At 40.7% G+C, this 22999-nt stretch overlaps 1 long non-coding RNA gene across 1 annotated transcript in view; it reads left to right on the forward strand.

Annotated features, from left to right (window-relative positions):
- The window catches only part of LOC133479019 (uncharacterized), a 28761-nt gene extending 6118 nt beyond the window's left edge, over positions 1-22643 (forward strand). Inside the window, exons 2-3 of the long non-coding RNA XR_009788805.1 lie at positions 17059-17283; positions 22128-22643. This is a non-coding gene — a long non-coding RNA (uncharacterized LOC133479019). The remainder of the gene's footprint in view (positions 1-17058; positions 17284-22127) is intronic.
- Positions 22644-22999: the final 356 nt, after the last annotated feature.

Consider the following 22999-nt stretch of genomic DNA (forward strand, 5'->3'; position numbering starts at 1 on the left):
TTCAGCTAACATGCACGTTTTGGGGAGAAAACGTGCACTCCTCCAGGATACAAACTCAATCCTTTTGACTGTGTAGCATTCTTTACTACTTATTATTATTATTATTATTGTTTAAGGCAAGGATATTTAGTTGAGGGTTTTGTTGTTTTATTGTTGTCACATTCTCTAGTTTCAAGAGCAGCTTGTCGGTAAATGCTGCGCTTCATACGAGTTCCAAGTGATCTGCTTTGACGTGATTTGTATTTTCGTTTCTACCCAAAACATCTTCCAGCCTTACTTTAAATGGAAGCTTTCAACTGGTATACAATATGAATTACTTCTTTGTGCAACATGTCACACCTGAAGGACAGTTTTCAGCATGAAAAGTGATGGCGCTACAACAGATGCTACATCTTTGTCAGACGGGAAGAAATCTCATGGCTTGTTTTTAAGGTGACAAAATAACAGGACCATAAAATCAAACTTTTATTCATTCCTTTTTCTTGTGAGAATGTGCCAATTATGTCGGACAGTCAAGGTCATTATGCTTTGCCAACGTTTTAAAATGCACTATTTCTTATTTTGATGGGAATTAAGACTTGAGCTGCAGAAATATTTGACTACAGTCACACAGCCATTGTATGAACCAAGATTAGAAATCTTTAAGAATATAAAAGAAGAAGAAAAAACAACTCTGCCTAATTGCTTTCAGTGGAAAGTAAACAGACATAAAACAAGCAGGGATTTGGAATATTGAAGCACAAAGGTGGTAAGGAAGACAATGAGGAAGATGTTTTTTTGTTTGTAGGTAGACTTGAGGCAAAAAGCATAAAACCCTCCAAAGTGACAACTGCGCTTGCTTTTTAGGATTCTCAGCCCTGAAACAACTCCTCCATGCTCCCCTTCTTCCCCATTGCCTTCTTATTTATCTGTCTCTCCTTTGGATCTCCCCTCATGCAGAGTCCCCCGTCTCACTTTCTCTCCTCTTCCCTTTCCTTTAAATGTTTTTTTTTCTTTGAATAATTTACTGCAGCAGGGGAGGGTGGAAGTACATTTATTTTGAGTGTGTTTGCGCTTTAAACAGAATACTTAATGACTGCCGATGGGAAAGAGACTGCATTAATCCCATTTATGTTGAGACCTTTTACATGTACTGACACCCGTGGCAGACAGGCAGGGCCAAGACTGCGCGCGTGTGTGTGTGTGTTTCTTGGGGACATGGGGCTCTTTCACCACATGCTCATGATCCCCTATCACATCTGTGCAAAGAAGCAACCTTATTACGCCGTGCATGTGTGCGTGTGTGTGTTTGTGTGTGTGAGAGAGAGAGAGAGGATCAAAATGCCTACTGTGTGCATATATACCTCCATCCTGGATGAAGGCGAGGCCTCTGGGGCACCCCCCCCCCCCACTCACACTCACTGGAGTTGATTTGAAAAACCTCCTGATGAAATTCACGTCTTTCAAAGTGTACGTCTTCCCTGCGATTTGCGGCATTTCCATAAACGTGGAAAAAGCTTTGAAAAGTCTGGCATTTTATTTTTTCTGGGGGAGGCGCATAATAAATTTGACAGTGTCTTTTTAAAAATGTTTTCTGCCTCTATACAGTGTTTTTCAATATGGAATGTTTTGCTTGGCGCTGAAGGACGTAGAGGAAAGTCAAAGATGACTCTCAACTGTTTTTGGTATTGACAGAAGTTTTGTTTTTTTGGTGTCTTGTTGTGAATTATTTGGCAAAAACACTGGAATTGTTTTCAATATTCGTTAGCATTCGCCACTGGAAACTTTCAATTGATGGCCACTTTCCAAAAAATAATGGTCGCTTGAAATATTAATGGTACCAACACACAGTAAAATATTTTACAAACTGACAATATTTACTGTACACCTGTATTTGTTTATCGCAGATCTTTAATACCTGCTGCACCGTTGTCAGATGTTTTGAGGTCCCCAACTTCAAGGGAGATATTATTTCCAACTTCTCGACCGTCCTGAATACGGCAGCCCGCGCCACGAATTGTGGAACTCACAGGTGTCAAACTCAAGGCCCAGGGGCCAGATCTGGCCCGCCACATGATTTTCTGTGGCCCGCGGAAGCAAATCAGGTGTGGCAACTGCAAGGATTTTTGCTAAAATATGTGCCAAAATGTCAAATTGTCATATGTACTCAATAATAATGTTGAGATATTGCAAACATTTTGTGTCACCAAATCCCATTTTTACAGTTACTTGAAGAAAGGTTGAACAAACTATTATCCTAGACTTCTGCTGGTGTTATTAAATACCATCATTAGAAATTTACATCCACTAAAAAACATACTTTAATTAATTTTCAAAGTACGTAGCGGACTTATATATCAGTTAGAATATTCACCTTGACAGACGTGTAGATGCAAATGATAAAACGTTTCACTGCTCTGCAGAACCAGTTGCAAAGCTGCTTTTGAACTGAATTGAATTTCCAAGCATATGGTGTATTCCCCTAAAGGTTAACATATGGTGGCGCAGAATTATGTTTTTTTTTTTCAAATTAAAGAAAAGAGGAACTGAAGTAAACAATCTTGTTTCTCCTTCTCATCTTCCTCTCCCTTCCTCTCCTTCAAATGTGTTTTCATCCATCTGGCTCTTCCGTCTCCATGTTTTATTGATTGACGTTTTGAGTCGTTTTCAGTTGCCATTCAGAAAGAAAGCTTTCTGTTCTACTCCTCTTGGTCCTTCCAAAGTCAAGCGAACGTTGCACATGAAGAATCAGTATGCAAGGCTGTATTGCCTTAATAAAGGTACTGGCATTTTAACAAACTGGGTGGGGCTTTTATTGATTGTTTCTGTAGTTTAACAAGGTGTCATTTATGTTGATGGCAGTGTGCGCGTGCGTGTGTTTGTCTCCCCAATATTTTCGGCATTATATTTTTCCATTTGACCTCGTAAAGAACCTTACATAATAACACGTGGGGCAGTGTGTCTGTACTTTCATTGGCCACTTCATTAGGTCCACTAGCCCAATTGAGCTGTATCATATGTTCTGCCTTTGAAGATAAGATACACAACTAAGATAGTACTGCTCCATCTTTACTGACTACACCACTGCTTAACAGTGCTAAAATAATATTTTTAAATGTGTCAACAATGGTACTGACGCTCATTGCAAGAAAGTTCATTTTAGTTCGTTTTACAAATTTGGAATTACAGTCGAGCTTGATTCAGTTTGCTACAATATGTGTGTTTTTTTTTTTATGTTTCTATTGTAAAAGGTCTCAAAATATTTGACCTTTCGCATGTGTAGTAGTACAAAGCTGCTGTATTGTTTTGCAAATACACAAAAGCTAAATCAGGTTTTACCCGTTTGGCCTGCATCACTTAGTGCACTGTTTCCCAACCTTTATTAAGCCGAGGCACAAATTTGACGTTTCGATGTGCTCCGGGTTTGCCATGATAACGTCAACACTGGAGCAAATGAATGACAATATCGTAGCTACAATATAATGTTCCGTCATCCTCCATTTTACCTCAACCAAACCTGTGAAGTGTGAACACAGCCAAAGAGCGGTTACGCCAAATTTCGAATCATCACCAAGGTTAATACTTCACTGTCTTTGTACACAGCATACAGTATTTCGAAGCAGCATTGGATCAAACGATGCAAGGAGGGGAATTGATTTAATAACAGTCAAGTCTACGTTTACGTTTTTGTTTTTCTATCTGACTGACGGACAAACACGTAAGACTCATGCAACATTTCGTAAGCGCTTTACTAAGCCTTCGATAACCCTCCAACACGACCTCTCTCACCCGACCGAGCTCGTGTGATGGAAAAATGCAAACTACTATATAAGATTGATCTCATGCTGTTTTGGTTGATGTTCAATATATAAGAATAGCATTGCTTATTCGTATGCCTCCCGTACGTCATTTATGATACGTACTGTCAGGGGAATGATTATTTTGAGTCGACCAGATGCATGTGTGTTGCCCATTAGTGTGTGTGTGCGTGTGTGTCTGTGCGAGCGTGCGACTGCGCTTTGAAATCAACTTTATGCTAATCCCGTTGCACGCCTTGACAATCTAAGTGAGGAGATGCATTTGCATAACTAGCAAGTGCAATGAACAACTGGGGGTCTGTGAGGCGCATATATGGCATGGCGTGTGTATGTGTGTGTGTGTGCGCGCGCGTGTGTGTTCAGTTGGAGGTATGCACGGGAGTGAAAAGAGCTTGAAAAAGACAAAATGTCAGTCTTCTACCTCGTTTGCGCTTTCGTTCTGTGGTGTTTCGAAGTGGCTCCCTGACTGCTGCTTGAATCTCATTTACGCCTTCAAAAGTGTGCGATCTGGGAGCCGAGCGCACACACTCAGGCACACAAACGACTTTACTCAATGGCACAACGTCAAGCCGAGAGAGGGTCTCATGACTCGGCTCCATAATGCTCCCTTTATTGAAAGATGGGCGCAAACATGAATATGATCTTTGTTGTCATCACTGTCTTCACGTTTGTTGACTATGTGTGTATTCCTCCTTGTTTGTTTATACCATCAAGCCTGACTCCCGGTAGGACTCTTGAAGGGGCCAGAGTTGACACACACAGGCGCGCGCACACACACACGCACGCGCGCAGACTGCTTGTAGCCACTGCTGGCACCACGCCATCCTGTCTGGCCCTGTCTATTTGTAGGGGGCGAACTGTCTGCCCTAATCAGTGCCAACATGTCCCCTATATGTACGCTGCTCCAGGGGGACCTGTGTGTATGTGTGTGTGTGTTCGTGTGTTTCCGTCTGTTCAGCCAAACAGGCGACCCACTGACCATGTGGGCACAACAGCGCTCATCACGCTTGCGACCCCCAATACCATTTTCGATGTGTACCAGGTTTTTATGTGCATGCTTACACGAACGGATATCTGTAGACCTGCGGGAGGCTTTCAGCGCACGCAGGTTAATGCAAATGTACGCAACATGCGATAGGAAGTATAAAGTTATGTGCTTTATCTGAACACAAGTCATGCAATTCACAACCTGGTTGACATGCATGTTTGAGATGATGACATCATTTTGTATGTTCCTGTGAAAGCTCCAAGACTAAATAATATTTAAATGAGTCAACTTCAGAAACTATGACACTGAGTGGAAAATAACATCACTTGCTTCAATCCTAACGACAGAATAGCATTGAAATTACAGCAAATGATTGATTATTTTTTATTTTTTTGTAGGAAAAAAAGTGAGGCATTTTCAGGACATACCCACAATGCTTTGTGAGATACATTTTTCATTCATGATCGATAGATAGAGAGAGAGAGGGAGATGATCAAACCCACTTTATCCGAAAATGTCTTTTCAAAACACTTCATGGATGTGTGAACACACATACAGTGTTGTTATTAATGCTTCTGCACGTGTTCATCCAAGCCTACACTTAACATTGAGGCCGTTTGTCTTCAAACAGTCTGCGTCCTAAAAATTGCAGGCCAAAATGACAGTTCAGCGATTGCATCTTAGTGTCTTCAGAGTTGCTGTTTTTACCGTTAATGCCACTGGAGGGCGCCTTGTTACATTGTTGCAATGCACCAGAGGGATCTGTGATCTGAAGTGCCAGGATGTGGCAGCTATTAAGTGTCTTTACCGTTATTAATCGAATAATATGAAAATGACCCATATACAGGCAAAGCTAGTGAAAGTGTCCCATTGGCATGCCATAGATGTAAAGACCAGTTTATAAACATTAAAGGTCCAATCGGGTCTCCCACTGGCTAAATTTGTTCTTCCATATTTGCCCGTGAAAGCTCATCTTCAGTCACTTCCTTGAATTTGATTGAATTAAAACCGCAGCAAGATTATAGCCTATGTTTTACACTAAAGCGTTATAGATGTTTGACATATATTTCCAGCTCAAACAATCCTCATGTCTGTGTCTGGACACGAAAGCGTCGGATTATAGAAAAAAAGAATCTAGACGTATCAAAAGACATTCAGCACAACATAGCAAGGTTTTGCCAAACTGCAGTTCTAATTGCAGTTCTTTTTTTTTTTGTTCAACTCTTTTATGTACGTAAGACAATGATAGACGATCTCTCTGAAGCGCACATCTCTTTTCTGAAAAGGCACAAAAGTGGTTTGTCTCAAAGCCCTATGGTGGTAATTGCCCTTCTCTCTTATCATGACTGGCATTTGCACATTTACTGACACTCGGGTTCTTGCTGGCATTTGCCGATGAGGTGGAAGGGCCAGCATTACGCACGCACGCACGCGCATGCACACACACACACACACACAGAGTTCGACATGGGTTTGAAATACTGCACAACTGTACGCACGGGGGATCGAAGGTCTTTGTCATTCACATTATGGCTTCGATAGCCTGTGTGGGTGCTTGCGTGCGTGTGCGTGTGTGTGTGTGCGCGTGTGCGTGTGAGATCTTGTCCCCGAGGCAGCAGCACCATTGGGAAGTAATGGAGTTGACAGTGAACGCGCTCAGTAGGCCGCCTGGGCTATGAAACTCTGATCTTTATGTCAGCTCGGAGAAATGGAATCACCCTTTTCTCTGTCTACCCGTTGTGTGTGCGTGCATGCGTGCACGCGCAGTGAGGAGACAAGAGGCCTTGGCCCGGTTTTGAACCGTGTCACCTTGTCGTAAGTAAGTACTTTCTGCTTGTCAGTATTCTTTGTTTCATTTGACGCCTGTGTAGCTTCCTTTTAAATGTTCCTTTCCTTTAAGTTAAGTCTTCCAATCTCTTTAGTGAGTGCTCCGAGTGCCAGAAGGCACATATAGATTGAGTAACACACCAAACTGTGCTTTTCAATTGTTTAACTGCTGCAACAAGCGGCAGGTGTTCCCTCATGACACGCGTGTTCCATACATGTGGTCCCATAACAGGCTGAAGCTGTAATCACCATTAAAAGGCGAAGAAGATCCACGCGCTGCAGCTCCTTATTTGCTGGCGTCTTGTCTAGTTGATGACATAATTGATATTTTTTCAGTACTGTGCAGTACAGTGGTTCCAAAAATTGTTTTTTTGCGCCACGGACAGGTTTCACAGAAACGTTTTGATGGACCGTCATAGAAACAAAGAAAAACAAATGATTACAAATAAAACTTACCATTATACTTAATTATTATTGTTATTATTGTAAGACAGGACATTGTAGCCAAGGCTGAAGAGAAAAAAAAAAAAAACATTTCTCTGTTTCACTGTGTGAGGAGAGACTCACACATATTTTTCAAGTGACCGTCTCATTTTTGGTCAAATATTTCCACACGCTTGCCGTGTACGCTACACTGACGTCATAGTTGTAAAGTGTTTTTAAGTGATACAAGTGTCGTCGGTGTGTATTGTAAGGGAATCAAGTTCTCATTTACACACAGTTTTTTTCCGCGCGGCATTGAACATACCATTGATGTTTTAAGACTAGCGGCGATGGGAGTAGCTAAAGCTCGTGACGCAAGCTTATTTTTCATCGTCGCGGACCCGCACAGACGTATGAAGACTGTTGTTTATTTGGCCGGACATTTCGCAGCCCCCGCAGAGCATCATTTTCCGGTGGATTATTTTTCACCGATGACCGTAGCGGACGGGCGAGTCGAAAGTCCTCCGTAAATTAGCGGTTTGGAAGACGAGATGCCAAAAAACACGTGATTAGAGATTAGTCAACTTCAAGCGCTAAACATCGATGCCAAATAGTCAAGTAGACTTATGGACTAGCTGACTTGTCTGTTCAACTCCTACTACCCAATCACTCAATTGAGGAAGCTATTCTCTTTTAGCTGTTTACTTCCTTTTCCAGTGGTTTAAGTGATGGGCCTCTTTCATTAATAATAACAATAATAATAATAATAATACATTTGCACTTTACATATCAACAAAATCTAAAAGTGCTAGTCCTCGTTATTTATCAACATGTGTACGCGGACTCCGTGGACCTGACCCTACGTTAGTATCCTGTTAATGCAGCATTTGAGTCCCATTTTCCTTACTTCCATCGAGTATTCAAGGGCTGGAGGAAGATTGCCGTTTTTAGTACGGCGCCTTGGAAATTTGCTGAAGCATTCCCCCCTCCCGATTATCTCAAATGGTATCGCCCCGTCATCTGACGTCACCCACTTTGAACCAGGACGTGACCTGCTAAAATACGGACAGACAAATAAACACAAGTTGCTTTTGTTCAGTCGTTAACCTTGGCGGTGATATGCGCCCAACTGAGGGTTGTTCTAGCTGTGACTTTGAACTTCTGGAGCATGACTATCGTTAAATAATGTTTGGTTGACCTATTCTCTTTTATGTCCCTCTAGTAACAATGTGTGCTAATTGTACCTTAAAATAATGACTTGAGCATACTGCATTAATAATGCTGGTACACCGGCTTGTTATAAGGAGAGTAGCATCTCTCCCAGTGTGAGGGCGACTCCAGATAACATAATTTATTGGTGAATTAGGATTCCACATTTTTCATTAGAAAGCAAACCTCTTACAAAGCCACCATCACCGCTGACCCACCATTAAAAAGACGACTTTCTGTCCTTTCAACACACCCAGAAATGTCAATTAACAGCACCGTCCGCCATTTGAATATAACTGATTACTATGCAGCTCCTGCTCGTACATATTCAAAATGGGCTTCTCAATCCAATTAAATGGGCAATGTGCTGTAAAGGCGTGGGCAAACATGATTGAAGGCAGAGCTTAGGATGACAAACAAGAGCTTGCTGTGAAGTTAATGGAAGATTGTGTGATGATCGGCGACGGAGCAATGTGAAATTCTGGTTTGGACTCAAGGGGCTAATAATGTAAGATCAAGTTTTATAGTCTTTGGATATGCTTGCAGAGACACCTACTTATATTCGTTCGTATGGGTACAATTGAATTTTTGATGTGGCGGTAAAACACATGGTTAAGGCAATATTATGTTCATTTAAAAACAAAAACGTATCAGCACTAATCAAAGTCATCGTAGGAATATTGTCCATTTATTCTAGAGGGAATGTTTTTGGTTCCATTAGATTTACTCTACATGATTATTCTAAAGGATTATTTTCTAGGGTTTTTACTGTAATTTACTGGTAAACTTGCATAAAACCAAACTTAGTGGCAACAATGTTTACAAGGAAATGCACGATTGTATCGAATAAAGCTAATAAGTTACCGGGTTTTAGGGTTTAGCTTAGCTTCACTTAGCATATAGCAGAACTGACCGGATGTCACACAACCCACAGTCAGGGTTTTAAGAAAACAAAGTGCAACATGAATGTGATGTAAGAGTTAAATAAGACATACATTCAAGGAAGTACAGGTAACATAAACACACATGAGTCATGCTACGTTAATCGTAATCATTCATGAACATGAAGGGTTAACATCTTTAATACGGCAACAGTTCAACATTTCATAGTGCAATGCATGCTGGGAGCAACGCGGCTTCGCAATTCTTGTGCAAAAAAAAAATGCAGTAACTCTCAATGTGATGTGAACCAAAATCCCATGATGCAATGGGAACTGCGGGTGTTACTGTAAAATCACGTTAAAGTATTTGCCTGTATGCTATGTGGTAAATAATCTACAGGAATTTCTAACAGTGCACTTTGCTTGTAATGTGTTATGTGTAAAGTATGACATCATATCAAATAAAATGATGTATCCATTGGCAAAATATATCACGTCGGGCTCTTCCATTTGTCTGTAATTGTGTGTGTGTGTGCGCCTTCAAGTGCCCTTGGTTCAAAACCCAATCAATGTCTTTAAGATCTGTGCTCAGGAGCAGCCGGATGCTGTTTTGTCAGACTATCTGTCTAATGAATGTCTCGGCGTCCCACCGGCTCTCTAAATATGTGCAGTGAAATGAGCTGAAACACGGACCTTAATTAAAAAGTGAAGATCCTCGAAGATGTGATTAAAGCAACGCGCCGCGGATTATCGCGACGAAAAGTGTCTCGGAAGGCATACAAAAAGGGAAAAAGAGTGGGGCGGGCTGGGCGTATTGCGCGAGAGTGATTAAGGTGCCGCATTCTGTCTTTTGGACTTTCATGGCCGTCTTATTGCTTTATACAGAATAACGGCTCTGCTTTATCCAGTTGGCTTCGTGCCTCCTAAAGCACTTGTATGTGGGCCTTGTGTGATGTTTACGGTTTTACTGAGTCAACTGGAATAATAATCTCTCAAATATCACGTCTGTGATTGACTGACAGCAGCAGCGGATCAATTTTGTCCGAGGGAGTCGTACTGTCAGGTGATTAACGATCCACTTTGTCGTTTTCATTCGAGTCAGCACTGGGCACTAATGACTCGTGTCCTTTTATGGACGCTGCATTGTTAAGCAGCCATAATGATGTTCTTATTAATAATGTATGCGTTTATTATGGTTGTCTCTTTTCACTTTTTCCTTTCAATTTTTTTTTCTTACTGTACTCAGCTTGAGTTTCTTTCATATGTACGGTACTTGTATTTTTTTGTGACCGCCATTACCAAGGATTGTTGTCATAATTTTTTAGGGGTTTTATGCAATCAAATTTAAGCAGTTTCCAGGGACAATGATAAACCATTTATATTTGATTGCTCAGAAATTATTTCCCCCCCCCCCCCCCCCCACTCATGTTAACATTTTGAAATGTTTCCACATTTTCTTAATTTCTCATGAGATAATATAATTATGTTAAACAACTACAGTAACTCAATGATATTCAACGTGCATTTATTTTTAATCTTTATATTTATAATGATAATAATAACAATTTTACACCTATACAATATATTTGTCTTTCCAGGTATTGCATTATATACAGTATCTACAATAAAAAAAATTAAAAAATAAAAAACATGGTAGAAGCAGTACTTGTATTACTTTTAAAACCACAATTTTGAGAGCGCACCTCCGCTTTTTCACACCGTCGGCCCTGTTCGTTTAAGAGTCCCTGTTCGTCATGGCTGTAGCTAGCTTCTCAACATGACATTTTCATCACGTGTGTTTGTTAGTGCACAGAGAAACCGGCAATGGCACAAATCAAAGTTATAAGGCTCTTCATTCATACAGCGTCTGCGATGCTGTGTCATACGCAAAACGAACACTAAATGATAAACAAGCGTGGAAAAGTACAACCCCAATTCCAATGAAGTTGGGACATTGTGTTAAACATAAATAAAAACAGAATACAATGATTTGCAAATCATGTTCTACCTATATTGAATTGAATACACGACAAAGATATTTCATGTTCTAACTGACAAAATGTATTGTTTTTAGCAAATAATCACTAACTTCGAATTTTATGGCTGCAACACGTTCCAAAAAAACCTGGGACAGGTGGCAAAAAAGACAGTCATTCACAAACAAAGATGGGGCGAGGTTCACCTCTTTGTGAACAAGTGCGTGAGAAAATAGTCCAACAGTTTAAGGACAATGTTCCCCAATGTACAATTGCAAGGAATTTAGGGATTTCATCATCTACGGTCCATAATATCATCAAAAGGTTCAGAGAATCTGGAGAAATCACTGCACGTAAGCGGCAAGGCCGAAAACCAACATTGAATGCCCGTGACCTTCGATCCCTCAGGCGGCACTGCATCAAAAACCGACATCGATGTGTAAAGGATATCACCAAATAGACTCAGGAACACTTAAAAAACCAATGTCAGCTCATCTAAGATGGACTGACACAAAGTGGGAAAGTCTTCTGTGGTCCGACGAGTCCACATTTCAATTTTTTGGGAAATTGTGGACGTCGTGTCTTCCGGGCCAAAGATGAAAAGAACCATCCGGACTGTTATGGACGCAAAGTTCAAAAGCCAGCATCTGTGATGGTATGAGGCTGTGTTAGTGCCAATGGCATGGGTAACTTACACATCTGTGAATGCACCATTAATGCTGAAAGGTACATACAGGTATTAGAGAAACATATGCTGCCATCCAAGCAACGTCTTTTTCATGAACGCCCCTGCTTATTTCAGCAAGACAATGCCAAACTGCATTCTGCACGTGTTACAACAGCGTGGCTTCGTAGTAAAAGAGTGCGGGTACTAAATTGAAAAAGTGTGGCGCATTATGAAGCGTAAAATACGACAACGGAGATTCCGAACTGTTGAACAGCTGAAGCTGTACATCAAGCAAGAATGGGAAAGAATTCCACCTACAAAGCTTCAACAATTAGTGTCCTCAGTTCCCAAACGTTTATTGAATGTTGTTAAAAGAAAAGGTGATGTAACACAGTGGTAAACATGACCCTGTCATGCCATAAAATTCTAAGTTCATGATTATTTGCTAAAAAGTTTATCAGTTTGAACATTAAATATCTTGTCTTTGTAGTGTATTCAATTCAATATAGGTCGAACATGATTTGCAAATCATTGTATTCTGTTTTTATTTATGTTTAACACAACGTCCCAACTTCATTGGAATTGGGGTTGTACAAGTAAAGGAGAACATTAGCGAGGATGTTGTAACGGGCGTTTCTTTCATCCAACTGTTGTAACAACTATGTGGGGGATACTCAGTCTAGATTAGGGATTATCATTCCAAGACAATTATTACCAGTTGCTGTAAGGGGGGAAAGTGATGCAGATTCTAAGGGCCCCAGAAAATAGTATTTATAATTTGCGGCGTTAAGGTTGTGGGGCTCTAATAGATAGTGTTTTTTTTTCTTTTCTATTCTTTCTTTTGTTGGAGCAACAAATTCCTGGCAGCAGTTAAAGTGAAGTGTACTACTCAGTCACCACGTTTCTCTCGAGACCATTAAGCAGCTCTCATGACTTGTAACCTAATGTTAAGAAGGCTTGCCACATTCTCGCTTGTTAGAAGAAATAGGAAATGAAGACCTTGCATTTCCAATAGCTGCCACGAAAAATGCAAACTTATATTAACTAAAAAAAAAAAGTAGACTTGTTTTTCAAATGTGTCCATTACCCTCACTCTGACCCTATCTCATATTTTCTATCTCTTCTTTGCCACTGCATCATTTTCTCATGACCTCAAGTGTGTATGCAAATATTCTCTGCGTGTTTCAGCATCTGGTTTGCCAGTGCGTGGTTGTCACTTCCCATATCAATCAAATCCTTTCACAGAGTATCATGCACGCTAAGTGGGATTGTGTTCGCAAACACAGAGATGGTTACACACTGCTTTCCAAAAATAATCTCTTTAGCATCACTGAGATTAAAACCGGTGGGATCATATCAATAAAATCTGTAATCTACTAGCTCTTTTTTTTTTTTAAATCCCTCCTGAATGAGATGAGGAGTGGGACAGAGAGTAGGAGGGTTGATTGAAGTTGAAGAGAAAAGGGGGACCAGATGAAGACGTGTGAGCAGAACAGGTGTTGACATTGAGACCTTGAGAAGGAAAGTGGGAAAAGTGTACCGTAATAGTTGGATGGCATGCAATGTTACGATGCTCAAATTGAAAGTGGAACATGTTAGACTGTAATGTTGCAGTCTTGATATACTGTCTTTTTGCATCTGTCTTTCGATCTTATCCACATATGGATGACTAACATTAACCTTCACGTGTTCTCATTTGCTCGGCAGTCTCCGTAACGCTTGCTGACACTTACTAAATGAAGACCTCCTGCCCGCCCTACCTTGTCATGTATTCTGTGGATGGGTTCACATGATGTACACTACCTGGCTGCAGCATTATGAGCATTTGCAAAATCTAAGGTGATCAGATACAAGAACAACAATTATGTCTTTACAATGATGATAACACTCAGAGTGACAGTTACAGTCACATACATCACATAGTATGTCACATATATCCCTCTATATATACAAACACAGTGTGTGTGTGTATATATATAATATATATATAGTAAAGTCCATATGTATGCTGTATATAAGTATAGTACTTATTTTTCTGTCGTTCCTCCATTTTGTTAGTTTTGTTGTAAGTAAATGTACTTATGCTAGCAACGCTGTACTTTTATTACACACATAAGGAATTTGCCCTTTGACAATTACACACAGTATTGACTGTGAAAAAGCTCTTTGCATTTTTTCCATCAAAGTCTCAGCATTCCAGCAATGAATGGCGTTCACTCTAAAAGGCAAGTTTCATACATGCACTTATTGTAATCGACCGCAACAGAAAAGCTTTTTCTTCAGCTTCTATAAGTGAGGCGACGTGTGTTTAAATGTGTAACCTTGCTTCCACCTTTGCGCTCTCGTCTCTTCCCCTATGTTTCTATTTTTCACTGCTTTTCTTTGAATATGGTCGCAGTGAAGAACAAAAGTCATGTTAATTTTCTTTCCCCAGCATACATTCCTTTCAGCAGCTGTCAGCCCTGTAGTTTGGCCTAATACAGCACTCATTAAAGGATTCATTAAACCTATACAGTGTGCCGCTTTCCTGGCATGTCGGCTGACATGCGCTGTCACCTGCACTGCGGTGAGAACATCCCGCGTTGAAAAGGTCACGGTGCCGGCGCGCATGCGGAAGGGAGAGTTTGCAGCTTTAATGCACAGAGGTGTCACTGTCCGTCCTGCTCGCTGTTAGCCCGACACGTTCGTCTTCGCACTCTTCACGTGTTCCATTCTCTCTGAGTGCAAATGGAAATCTTTTCACTGCCAACTTGACACAAATCTCAGTGTGCACTTTGGTAGACATGTGAAGCTGATCCTCTTAAAATCAAAGACATGCAACTCACTGTGATATATTCACTTTTGAAGATGCTTGATTAATTCAGATTTTTGAAATAGGTGTGTTTTTTTTCCCTTTTTCTTCTCATTGTATATCAGTTCCCAGGTGTCTGGTGTAACATCCAGGGGCGGTGCTAGGTGGTGGTCACGGCCACCCCAGTCAGAAAACGGTTGCGGCCAGTCTGTGCAGGATAACAATGAAATCTCAAGACGATCAAAACATCCTGTCGCAAAATGCCCGATGTTAGAAAGTTATGTCTCAATCGGAGACCGTAGGTCTTCGAATATCCCCAAATAAAACCTAAAAACAATCAAAAATGGCTAGCGACTCTTCTGAATTGATCGAAATCCTACTGAACATCTAATCACACGGTGTGGGCCCAAATATGCGCTTCTTTACAACTTTTCATCAGAGCACGAGCAGCTTGGACGGAAAGCCTTTCACCACAATAGGGAATTACAAAATACAGTAGATGGACACGGTTCACATACAACAAGTGTCGATTACAATGTGCCAAACTGTTGGAGTCTCTTCACTTGATTCCACGAGAGTGTGACCGCCTGCTGTTATTTACATGCTTTCGTGTGAAAATACACAACATGTGCCAAGTCAGCTTTATGTGGCTCAACCCACTTTCACTCACTGAACATCAGTTACACAAAACCTATAAATCACTTCCAAGATGTAGTTTGGGTACGGAAAGTTTTCAGACCACCTTCAATTTTTCACTCTTTGTTATATTGCAGCCATTTTTTTAAATCATTTAAGTTCATTTTTTCCCCTCATGAATGTTCACACAGCACTCCATATTGACAGAAAAAAACGGAATTGTTGAAATTTTTGCTGATTTGTTAAAAAAGAAAAACTGAAATATCATACAGGCATAAGTATTCAGACTGGCATAAGATCCTTTATTGCTGTTATTTTTTGATTGTATACATACTTGGCCGAAGTGCATGTCTGGCAGCACGTCTAACACAAATCTAAAACATTGTTTTGTTGAAATCCAATGATTTTATCTGGGAAAAGATTGTGCCGTAACATAGCTACTGTATAAACATACAGGGCCGATGGAAGTTTTGTCCTGGAATGACGTCTTTCCCGAGCGAAATGGATTCATCGACGGCGGCGGTGGTGGTGATGGGGGGGTTTATGTCCATGCAAACCTGTTTGGGTGTGTGTCCCCCACCCCCCACCCCTCCCCCGTTGCACAATGTGTTGCACTATAAGAAGTTCCCATTCGACTTGAGAGGAAGAAGATGGAAGAGGAAGTTGATTGTTCTTTGAACGATCAGAGTACTGGAAAGGAAAGAAGAGAGCTGTCAGGAGTAAAATGTCCTCATTCCTTCATCCATCACGCTCTTCTTATTTCACTGCATCTTTCCTTTTCTGCCAGCCATCCTTCATTTCCGCTCCTTTCCTTCCCACTCCTGCACTCCAGCATGGCCTGGCTGAACTATAGTGTAAATACATTGAAGGAGATGTATGATCAGAAATGTATTTATCTGCTTGACACCCAGCCTTCAACCTTTTCCAAGGCAATACATAAGTGTTTGAAGTCTGCGGCAGAGCTAGGTTGTGGCTAACACAGTTTTATCAATCCAGAGACGCCTGGATGGAGAATGGAAGCAGGCTGTTGGCTATTATTCACTGTCATGCTTTCAACGAGCTTATCACTCAGCCACCAAAACCGAGCAACTGAGTAAAGCCTGTTTTTGTATCTGCGCATTCCTTTTCCTTTGCATGCAGATGTTTTTACATATCACTACATTAGCCTGTGTCGCCCTCTTTACCAAGCACACACACACACACACACACACACACATATGCACCTCACAACCATTTACTTTTCCCTATCCTGGCTGGTGTAGACAAAATTGGACTTGACATACTGTACAATCACGCAGACTTTGCCTGTCAACCCCCCACAGCCAAAGTCATACACACACACACACGCACGCGCACGCACGCACACACACTGGACTGGACCCAGCGCCTGCCATCTGCGTGTGTTTGTATGTTGGCCTATTGTACCGTTGAATGTGTGATATTAATGTGTGAAATTGAATGAATGGGTGTTGAAATGAGTCCTTTGATATTTGGAAAGTACAGAAGGTCAGGCTGTTACATGCTGTCAGGGCCAACGTTTTTCTTCAGAAGAAAGTTGGAATTGAAGTTTGCAATGAATGTGTAACTTGGATGTAAATCAATGAGTTATTTCAAAGCCAAAAAGGACTTTCAAAAGTGTTGATTTGAAGTGCATAGGATTTGTTTTGAAACTGAAAAAGCAGAGACTGACACTTTGTCCTTTTTATTTTTTTAATTCTCTTTTTTTTTTTTTAAGCTTTCTTGAAATGTTTTATTTTTACTTGTTAGAACTTGTAGTTGTCTAATGGAAATGTGATCTATCTTTATATTTAGTGATATAACAAAAAAAGTACTTTTATTTTTGTTTTTCCTTTCATTGAACAGCAACGATGACCACCGCATTTACTCTTGTGCTGCTCGCTGGACTTCGACTGCCCCGTTGTTGGTTCCTGCCACCATTGCATCACAAAACTGTTGAGTGGCGATCACCCTACAAAAGGCACACATGCGCGTCACCTCGCTCCACACATTGTGAGCAGTCTGAGCGAGGGCAGATCACCGACTGTCCTCGCACGCTGCCGTCACCACGTCTTCACACTTCAAGATATAGTAAGTATTGCCTAGTTCTCGCGACATGATATAGAAGTGTTGGCGATAGTGTTTTGGTTTGTGTGAGACTGCGTGTTTTTTTTTTTTTTTTTACACCAACATATAACTTAGATGAGCAGACTCTTTGAGCTGTCACCTTATCATGGTGGAGGGGTTTGTGTGTCACAATGATCCTAGGAGGGGGTCAGTTTCCTAATCACTAATAAACAATATAAAGTCATTTTTAGGATTTTTTTAATCTAAATAGATCCAATACAAGAGCTGTTTGTCTGCCTTTACCAACACAATAATTTGAATTACCGTTTTCAAAGAATTTTTCAAATAACAATGTCAAATGATGTGACCTCTCAATTGCACACAGAGCAGTTCTATAGCAAGTGCGAAGTATAACTACAATAACTCCCTGCATCTTTGACAGCATCACTTATTTTGGCTGCTGAGTGCCTATTAATGCGCGTAGGTGTTTCTAGCTCATTTTGAGCGTGCTAAATTGAATCCCAGCACCCCTAAACCTCAGATCCTAGAATCAAAACTGTTTATGCATATTATTCATATGCAACCTTCTCTGAAGGCCATCCATCTTTCTTCTATTGCGCTTGTCCTCATTAGCGTCGCAGTTGAGCTGACGGGGCGGACCTAGACTGCTCGCCGGCCAATCGCAATCCTTTTAAGTCCATTTACAATTAAAAAAGGTAATTAATATGACCAGAAAATGGTCGTTGCAACAAGCTTTTGCAAATAGTTTCCTTTACACAGGTGCCACCGTAGAGGTGGTTTGATTTAGATTTGGGTCGCCTAAGAGGTGGAGCCAGAATACACTGGAGGGATAATTACGATCATCTGGCTTGGGATCACCCCCAGGAGGAGATGGAGTGTGTTGATGACACCTCGGTTACGCCGCTCGGCCTGCTGCCACGGCAACCACATTTTGTATCTGCATTGCTAAAAAAACAAGAATAAGCAATTTAGTATTGCCATAAAATCTTCATCAGTTCTTTTTGGAGTTTGTGTGAATGTCGCACACATGGAGTACAAAATACACACACACACACACACGCACACACACACACACCTATAGCACCTAAAATGAAACAGCACGAGCTGGCTGGAAATTACCTTAGTTGCTAAGCAACCACAGCATCTGTGCAAAGCCCTGTCATTTCCCCAGCCAAACTAATATCCCATAATGCCCTAAAATAAGCCCACTGCATGTGTGTGTGTTTATAAAACGTGGTGGTGAAATGGGAGGGGGAAACATTTTATATTTATAAAAACTACATTTTTCTTAATTTTTATGAATAAGTTACACATTGTTGAAGGAAAACATTTTTCACTATTATGAGCCTATCTAGTCCAATCAAGACACAGTAGTATAATAATAATAATAATAATAATTAGTCTACTGATGAACTCATCTAAAGCATCATGGATGTTGTTTCAACTTTATTGAGTTATATACTGTATATGTAAAGACAGGTAAAAAAAACTCCCAAAATCTCCACCAGCTACTTCTCGCTTCCTCGGTCATGAACAGTTAGAGATTTCGAGAAGGGAGTCAAATAAGTGTAAGGAGGGAGAGTATGATGTAATATTCTAATATAATGCTGTATAGTGCTGTAGTAGCAAAAGTGTTTTTTTTTCTGGTGGGGCAGATTAAAAGTCTACAATTTCCCGATGAATATATTAACATTTATGAGACAAATCGGGGTCTGGCAATCTCTCCCCTTGCATAAATAATGAGCTGGTTTAATATGACTGCCTGGTGGGGAGCCTCCCTTGACATGTGTGAAATTGAATGGGATGGCGTGCGTGTGTGCGTGTAACAACGTGCGTGTTCTTCAGTGGTGCTAGCGTGTTGGGGAGTTGGCTGCAATTTGTGTGTGTGTGTGTGTGTGTGTGTGTGCGTGCACGCGTAGGCAAAATGCTAATGACTGAGTCACTGGCAATGTGCCAGGACATGAGACAAATGTACAACCCCAATTCCAATGATGTTGTGACGTTGTGTTAAAGATAAATAAAAACAGAATACAATGATTTGCAAATCATGTTCAACCTATATTTAATTGAATACACTAGAAAGATTGTTCAAACTGATCAACTTGATTGTTTTTAGCAAATAATCATTAGCTTAGAATTTTATGGCTGCAACACGTTCCACAAAAGCTGGGACAGGTGGTAAAAAAGACTGAGCAAGTTGAGGAATGCTCATAAAACACCTGTTTGGAACATCCCACAGGTGAACAGGCTCATTGGGAACAGGTGGGTGCCATGATTGGGTATAAAAGGAGCTTCCCTGAATTGCTCAGTCATTCACAAGCAAAGATGGGGCGAGGTTCACCTCTTTGTGAACAAGTGCGTGACAAAATAGTCGAACAGTTTAAGGATAATGTTCCTCAATGTACAATTGCAAGGACTTTAGGGATTTCATTATCTACGGTCCATAATATCATCAAAAGGTTCAGAGAATCTGGAGAAATCACTGCATGTAAGCGGCAAGGCCGGAAACCAACATTGAATGCCCGTGACCTTCGATCCCTCAGGCGGCACTGCATCAAAAACCAATGACAATGTGTAAAGGATATCGCCACATGGGCTCAGGAACACTTCAGAAAACCAATGTCAGTAAATACAGTTCGGCGCTACATCCGTAAGTGCAACTTGAAACTCGACTATGCAAAGCAAAAGCCAGTTATCAACAACACCCAGAAACGCCGCCGGCTTCTCTGGGCCTGAGCTCATCTAAGATGGACTGATGCAAAGTGGAAAAGTGTTCTGTGGTCCGACGAGTCCACATTTCAAATTGTTTTTGGAAATTGTGGACGTCGTGTCCTAGGGCCAGAGGAAAAGAACCATCCGGACTGTTATGGACCCAAAGTTCAAAATCTGTGATGGTATGGGGCTGTGTTAGTGCCAATGGCATGGGTAACTTACACATCTGTGAAGGCACCCTTAATGCTGAAAGGTACATACTGGTTTTGGAGAAACATATGCTGCCATCCAAGCAAAGTCTTTTTCATGGACGCCAAACTGCATTCTGCACGCGTTACAACAGCGTGGCTTCGTAGTAAAACAGTGCGGGTACTAGAATGGCCTGCCTGCAGTCCAGACCTGTCTCCCAATGAAAATGTGTGGCGCATTATGAAGCGTAAAATACGACAACGGAGACCCCGGACTGTTGAACAGCTGAAGCTGTACATCAAGCAAGAATGGGAAAGAATTCCACCAACAAAGCTTCAACAATTAGTGTCCTCAGTTCCCAAACGTTTATTGAATGTTGTTAAACGAAAAGGTGATATAACACAGTGGTAAACATGACCCTGTCCCAACCTACCAAGAGTGAAAGGACTGAGTTAATATTTATTGACATTTTTAAAGTGCTAACTGTAAATTGTGTACTTCCCACTCCATTGGCTCTGTTTAGAGAAGACTTGATTAGCATATTGGCAATGCAAACAGTCCGGGGATAACAGTTGCTCAGTATGATGGAGGACAACCATATGTTAGTTTGGGCCCTAACACATTTTTAATGAGAATGGAAGTCAACTTTAACATTAAAGAACATGTATTTAATTGTACACTTGTGAATTCCTGTAAATGACTTGGCAGGAGTTGATGAACAATAGCTCAGTCAAGTCCGAAGCTGTCATGGCGCCTGGCAATAGTCATGCCATCAACGCCCATCTCCCCTAACTCGCTGTGCAACTTTAGACATTAGCTCCTCCAGTCCATTACAGCTCCACATTTTGACGCTGCCTTCCCCGGAGCATAGGAGATTCGCGGTAGAGGGTCGAGCAGAGTTCACAGATCAAGGCAAGGTTGCTGGGATAACGCAGGGAGGCCAGGAGGCAAACAAGAAGGAAGCTGCAGCAAAAAGAGCTGCAAAAAAGTTAAAAAGGAGAAAACAAGATCTTTCACCTCACTTCCATGTGCTCAAATATCTTGAGACATACGGAGCTGATCCACCATAAAGGTTATGCTATTATCGGGATTGTGTGTGCGCGTACGTGCTTGCGTGTGAGTGAGAGAGTGAGTGAGTGAGTGAGCGAGTTCTGGTATGGTAGAGTTCTTCAAATAGTGTAAGAGCATCAGGTTTCTATTTGAAAGGAGGCTTTTTGTTTTTTGTTATAACAAATCCTTGCATGAGGGAAGACATGCTCAATTGTTCCGTCAAGGATACAATGGGAATAGAATGAGAAAGTCTATCGTGAGTCATTTTCTTCTTGGTTCAATAATGCAGTACAGCTGGAGGCGTAACTAAATGTTCCTAAATGTTCCGTCATCACTTATAGCAAACCTGCCTCAACTATGTGGTACACTGCCAAAACTCAAAATCTTATCAAGAATATTTGTCGGTTTTCTAGTAAAAATCTCAAAAGTAGTCTGATTACTTTACTTAGCTTTGACTAGACATGAGAAAAATATTCTTAAAAGATTTTTACAGTGTCCTTGCCAAACGTCTGTAAGACTGCTGATCTGCAAAATTCACGTTTTAGTGATTAAGTTTGTGTTTGCCACTTTATCTGATTTGAACAGTTTTCATGAGAACACAAATAAGAATAATAAAATAATAAGAAGAGCTGATTTTTAGTTTTTTTTTTTAACTTAATGCACTACATCACAGGTGCCAAACTCAAGGCTTGTGGGCCAGATCTGGCCTGCCACATCATTTTGTGCGGCCCGCGAAAAAAAACCATGCGCATTGACTTGTTTTTTTGGGGCTAAAATACCAAAATTGCAATTTGTCTGCACTTTTAATAACAACTGATTTTAAAATTAGTTCTTTTTTGTGATCTGGTGTATGTAGTAATAATCTGAGACAATCATACATTTAAATGTGTTCACAGTCATCGTGGCCCTCTGAAGGGAACCATAACTACGATATGGCCCGCAACAGAAATGAGTTTGACAATCCTGCCAGACTACATTATGGATGCACTACTATTTCAGGGTATTGTAATATGTGATAATATCTTATGAGTTTTTCTGTAATCCCTACCCCTACATTACACCGGTGTAATAAATTAATTGGCAATTTAATTGTTGGTAAGTTTGAAAGGTCTGTTTATTTCTGTTGATGCCGTTATTTACTTTACTTGGGTTAAACCGTTGGAACGTATCTGACAAAGGCAGGAGTTTTGACATGGTTTTATCATGCCAGTGTCCCCGAAATCATTGCTGATAATTTGTTACGCTTAATTTGTTAATTTAATCTTAGCCATCGCAATTATGTGTGAATGGCAAACTCTTGCAGATACATTTAGAGAAGTAATTAAAAGGATGCCAATCTTTTCGATCGTCAGGCACGGAGCTGCAGACCTGAGGGGCCTCGAGTGTAATCCCTTCACACCGCAGAGCTCAGAACCAGAATTGTTTTGTAAGACAACTGGAGGCCAACCGCGTGGGTAATCATTAAAAAAAAAAAAAATCATTGAAGGAGTAGAATAAGAAGAAACTCTATCTAATATTCCAAGATCTGAACGATGTTGAATTGCTACTAATGATAAAATTAAAAAGTATTTGCCCCCTTCTCAAATGATTTCTTTTCTTTTTTTTTTGCTGAATTTCTACACTTTAACACACATCAACCAATGTACGTATCAGACAAAGATAACCCGAGTGAACAGAAACCCAGTTTTTAAATGCTGATTATATTTATGAAGGGGGGAAAAAACTATTCAAAGCTAGCTGGACCTGTGTGACAAAGTATTTGTTCCCT

Source organism: Phyllopteryx taeniolatus, chromosome 6, assembly GCF_024500385.1.
Source record: "Phyllopteryx taeniolatus isolate TA_2022b chromosome 6, UOR_Ptae_1.2, whole genome shotgun sequence".
Classification (NCBI taxonomy): Eukaryota; Metazoa; Chordata; class Actinopteri; order Syngnathiformes; family Syngnathidae; genus Phyllopteryx; species Phyllopteryx taeniolatus.